Source organism: Tupaia chinensis, unplaced genomic scaffold, assembly GCF_000334495.1.
Source record: "Tupaia chinensis unplaced genomic scaffold, TupChi_1.0 Scaffold000182_1, whole genome shotgun sequence".
NCBI classification, from domain to species: domain Eukaryota; kingdom Metazoa; phylum Chordata; class Mammalia; order Scandentia; family Tupaiidae; genus Tupaia; species Tupaia belangeri.
Window position 1 is genome coordinate 2,877,157 of NW_006159657.1, and position 5,206 is coordinate 2,882,362.

General features: G+C 46.7%; 1 protein-coding gene across 1 annotated transcript in view; it reads right to left on the minus strand.

The window, feature by feature from the left end:
- The window catches only part of ZC3H7A (zinc finger CCCH-type containing 7A), a 53,936-nt gene extending 48,999 nt beyond the window's left edge, over positions 1-4,937 (minus strand). The window contains exon 1 of the mRNA XM_014587070.2: positions 4,858-4,937. The gene's annotated coding sequence lies outside the window, so the exon portion shown is untranslated. The remainder of the gene's footprint in view (positions 1-4,857) is intronic.
- Positions 4,938-5,206: the final 269 nt, after the last annotated feature.

Below are 5,206 nucleotides of genomic sequence, written 5' to 3' on the forward strand. Positions count from 1 at the left end.
AGAGACAGAGAGACAGAAAGCGAGAAATCACCCCCCGGGGGGATGGCCACGCCACAATCCCTTCTCTTCCATTCTCCTCTCGGGATCTTGGGCATGCATTCACAGGCACCCAATGTGAATTTAAGCCACCGGGTTCAGGGCTCGAACCGCAGTTGACTACGTGGAAGTTCAGCGACATAGCCATTACGCTAACTGCTGGTCCCAATAAAATAATTCTTTTTTTTTCCAATAAAATAATTCTTTAAAAATATATATATATTGTGGGGACCAACAGGAGGCATGGTGGTTAAGGTGCTGGACGTTCCTACATGGCCGACCATGGTTCAAGTCCTGGACCTGGTGGCTTGCTTTTTCACTTTCTCTCTCCCTCTCTCTCTCTCTTTGGTCAAATTAAAATGAACAAATGAATAAATAAAGTTAAATAAATAATTATTTATATATATGGTGATGGGGCCACCCTCCCACATGGCTGACTGTGGTTTGAGTCCTGGACCTGGCAGCTTGCTTTTTCACTTTATCTCTCTCTCTTTCTGGTCAAATTAAAATAAAGTTAAATAATTTTTTTTTTAAAGAAAGTGACACTCTGGGACCAGCAGTTAGCGTAATGGCTATGTCTCGCTGAACTCCCACGTAGTCGACCGCAGTTCTAGTCCTGGACCCGTCACGCCAGGCGTGTGTGCATGTGTGCCCAAGATCCCAAGAGGAGAATGGAGGAGAAGGGATTGTGGCGTGGCCATCCCCTCTGGGGGGTGATTTCTCTATTTCTCTCTCTCTGTCTCTCTCTGTTTGTCTTGCGAGCACACGTGCCCTATAGCAAAAACCTCTCTAAAAAAAAAGAAAGAAAGAAAGTGACACTCTTATTTAAAAAATACATATACACATATATATTGGGGCTGGCATGTGACATGGTGAAAAACACACCAGGTGCATGTGCATGAGTGCCCAAAATCCTTTTTTTTTTTTTTTGGAGAGGTTTTTGCTATAGGGCGTGTGCGCTCGCCAGACAGACAGAGACATAGAGACAGAAAGCGAGAAATCACCCCCCAGGGGGGATGGTCACGCCGCAATCCCTTCTCCTCCATTCTCCTCTCGGGATCTTGGGCACACACGCACACGCGCCCAGCGTGAGATTTAAGCCACTGGGTCCGAGACGCGAACCGCGGTCGACTACGTGGGAGTCCAGCAACATAGCCATTACGCAAACTGCTGGTTCCCAAGTGCCCAAAATCCTGAGAGGAGACTGCAGTATGGGCGTCCCGTCGGTGATTTCTCACTCCCCCCCAACCCCCACCCCTGCTCTAGTAAGAGAATGCACCCTCTAAAGCAAATGAGAAAAAAATGTTAAGACTACTGAGTCTATGTCCAATTCTATCAGGCTCAAACAACTTGTATTGAGACTTGGAACAAGGATCTCCACAACAAAGTAGTCACAAAGTCGCAAGAGTGCTAGCATGGCTGGTGCCTACCTTGTCTTGCAACTGTGTATCAGCTGACCCTTGCAATGCTTAAGAAGCATGTGAGCATAATGTAACACTCCAAAGTTGAAACATTATCAAAGACTTGTAATAGTGAAGCCCCCCTACTATCAGTAGATACTTTATGGAACAGTTTTTCCCTTTTACTGAAAAGGGAAACTTCAAGATAGAGGCTATGCCAACATCGGCAAGAGAAATTCCTATTCTGGCAGGGCTCCCCCCTTCCACAGGAACTATTCACTCCAAAATTGCTGTCAGATTTCAGATTCTGTAAGAAACAATGTCTGCCAAGAGCCTCCTACAGCACCCAGCGCTCCGAGGTAGCTCACAGCAAACATCTCATTTCATCCATGAATTCTGTATGGGAGGAGACTCTAGAGGAAAGAGTTCATATAACATCTTCCTGATAATAATTTGCCAGGGGTCACCCAGACCATTATGACATGTCCAGGACTACCACTGAGGTCTTCCAGCCAGACTCAGAGCTTATACCTGATTTCAACTAACTCGTCGTCGTCTTCTTTTTTTTTTGGAGAGGTTTTTGCTATAGGGCACATGCACTCGCCAGAAAGACAGAGACAGAGAGATGGAGAGCGAGAAATCACCCCCCAGGGGAGATGGCCACGCCTCAATCCCTTCTCCTCCATTTTCCTCTCAGGATCTTGGACATACACGCATACACACCCAGCGTGACTTTAAGCCACTGAGTCCGGGACTCAAACCACAGTCAACTACATGGGAGTCCAGCGACATAGCCATTACACCAATGCTGGTCCCTCAACTAACTCATATTTTAAAAATTATTTATTTATTTATCCACTCGTTTATTTTTAAATTTGACCAGAGAGAGACACACAGAGCGAGAGAGGGAAAGTGAGAAAGCAAGCTACCAGGTCCAGGACTCGAACTGTGGTCGGCCATGTGGGAGTGTCCAGCACCTTAACCACCACGCCACCTGCTAGCCCCCAACTAACTCATTTTCTAACCAACAGTGTTAGATTACTGCCCTGCTCCAAATTCAGGGTTTTAAAAAAAACGTTTCCACTTTTCTAAAGTTGGGAAACAGAAATGTTCTGGCTCTCTTACTAATTCTACTACATGTGTGGTTCTTGAGGCTTCACCAGGTATGTAAAATTAATTAACATTAATTAAACAGGTGGCTAAATCCATAAAATTAAACAGTCAATTATCTTGCTAGAACTGAACTTAGTAAGAATAACCTTGTTTGCATCAGTGAAAATCACCTAACTTTATAAGCCCGTGTGTGTGTGTGTGTGTGTGTGTGTGTGTGTGTGTGTTAGTGATAATGCACTCTTACCAGGATGAAATTTAAACTTTTTTTTTAGGTTTTTGTCATAGGGTACAAGTACTTGCTGGAAAGGAAAGACAGAGATTCAGAAAGAGGAAAACTGAGAAATCACCCCCCCACACACACACTGGGGGGATGGCCACACCGCAATCCCTTCTCCTCTTGGCATTTTGGGCACGCGTGGACGTGTGCCTAGCATGATTTTCAAGCCACCGGGTCCAAAACTCAAACCATAGTCGACCATGTGGGAGTCTAGCACCTTAACTACTATACCACCTGTTGGACCCAAATTTAAATTTATTTATTTATTTATTTATTTATCTATTTATTTAAGGAGATTTTTACTATAGGGTGCATGCACTTGCCACAAAGACAGAAAGCACGACCCCCACCACCACCACAAGGAGATGGCCACACTGCAATCCCTTCTCCTCCATTCTCCTCTCAGGATTTTGGGCATGCATGCACACGTGCCCAACATAAGTTTCAAATCACCACGTCCAGGGCTTTAACCACAGTCGACCATGTGGGAGTCCAGCGACGTAACCATTACACCATCTACTGGTCCCATCCAAATTTAAAGTTTTCATTTTTTTTCCCCTTCCTTAAAAATATTATAATACTATCAAAAGGCTTTTGTTTTTGTTTTAGACCAGCTCCCTGGTCAGTTCTAATGTCCTGCTCCCACATGGCAACCACAGCTCGAATCACCAGCCAGGTTGGCTTGAGACATGCCGGGCACACATGCAAGCGCACAAGATCCCACTGGCTGGAGGACTATGGGACAGCAGCTGCCGCATGCCCAGGCCTTGGTGGAAGGTGCTCATCTCCCTCTCTCATGTATTCTATCGTGAATTTAAAAAATACCATTTTATAAGTATTTTTATTTTCTTTTTCTTTCTTCTTTTTTTAATTTGCCAGAGGGCATATTCTTGCACCAGAAAGAGATGTATGGGAGGGGACATCCCTCAATGGGCTGTCGTCACACCGCAATCCCTTTTCCTCCATCTCTCCATCTCACTGGGATTTTCAAGCTGCTGAGTCCAGGACTTGAACTGCATAGTCAGCCATATGGGTTCTAGCTCCCTCAACCACCAGGCCACTTGCTAGGGCCCAGGTCAGCAGATTTTACAACTAATGAAAATTAAGAATTGTGGGACAATGCAGTTGACTGACACACCACCATTATTGGCTAAAACTGACAATATCTGGGAATGGGGACCAGCAGATGGTGTAATGGCTATGTTGCTGGACTCCATAGTCAACCATGGTTCGAGTCCCGGACCTAGTGGCTTAAACTCACGCTGGGCGTGTGTGCGTGTGTACCCAAGATCCCGAGAGGAGAATGAAGGAGAAGGGATTGCAGCATGGCCATCCCTCCTAGGGGGTGATTTCTCGCTCTCTGTCTCTGTCTTTCTGGCAAGCACATGTGCCCTATAGCAAAAACGTCTGGAAAAAAAAAAAATCTGGGAATGAGAAGGGAGGAGGGCATACCTCAGGGGATAAGGTCAGAACCCAAAGTAACAGGGAGGAAGGCAGAGGCTCTCCAGCTCATGTGAGTGGCAGAAAACAATCAGGCTCTCGGGGTGGGCAGGTGGCTGGTGTTTAAGGGCACTGGACTCCCACATGGGCAACTGTGGTTTGAGTCCCAGACCTGGCGACTTTCTCTCTCTCTCTCATCCTGCCCCTCTCTGGTCAAATTTAAATAAAGAAAGTTAAATAATTCTCTCTTTTTTATAAAAGAAAACAATCAGGCTCTTTGCAAAACCCGCATACAAATATTGACAACATTCAGCCTCAATAACTCATGATGTGCTTCCAAGAGAACCTCATTCAACTATTTCCAGACTCCAGCAGACAGAGGGAAACCTCTCGGAGAGTGAAAATGCTGTCCATTTACTTGAGTTACTCTGCAAATTAGGACAAGACCGCCATTGTGCAATTCGGCTCAACAGTTCAGCTGAGGGTGAGAAGGAAGAGGCAGTGGGTTCCTTGAGAGCCTTGAGGGGGGGAGCCGCATGCCACAGGAGAAGCAGGAAAAGATAAGCAGATGGCACGAGCTCGGCCCCTCACCCAGCCGATGTGCCAGTTGGGCGCCGTCCAACAGGAACAGAACGCATGCCATGCATGCCATTTTAAACGTGCGAGCAGACCCACGAAAAGTCAAAGGAATCCGATGAGGTGGCTTCTGGTGATACATTTTCATTAATTCGATACGCCCAGGATATTCTTATCTCCACACGCATTTAAGTATGAGTACGCGCGAGATCTCGGCGAGCGTTTAAATCCGGTGTGCATTTCTCCCCGGGAGCACCGCGCTCGGCGGGCAGCGCGGGTGTGGCTGAGCCGCCCTGGGCTCCTCGGTCGGCGCCAAGACCTCGGGTCCGGGGAGCCCCCCAGTCCAGATAAACACCCCCGATCA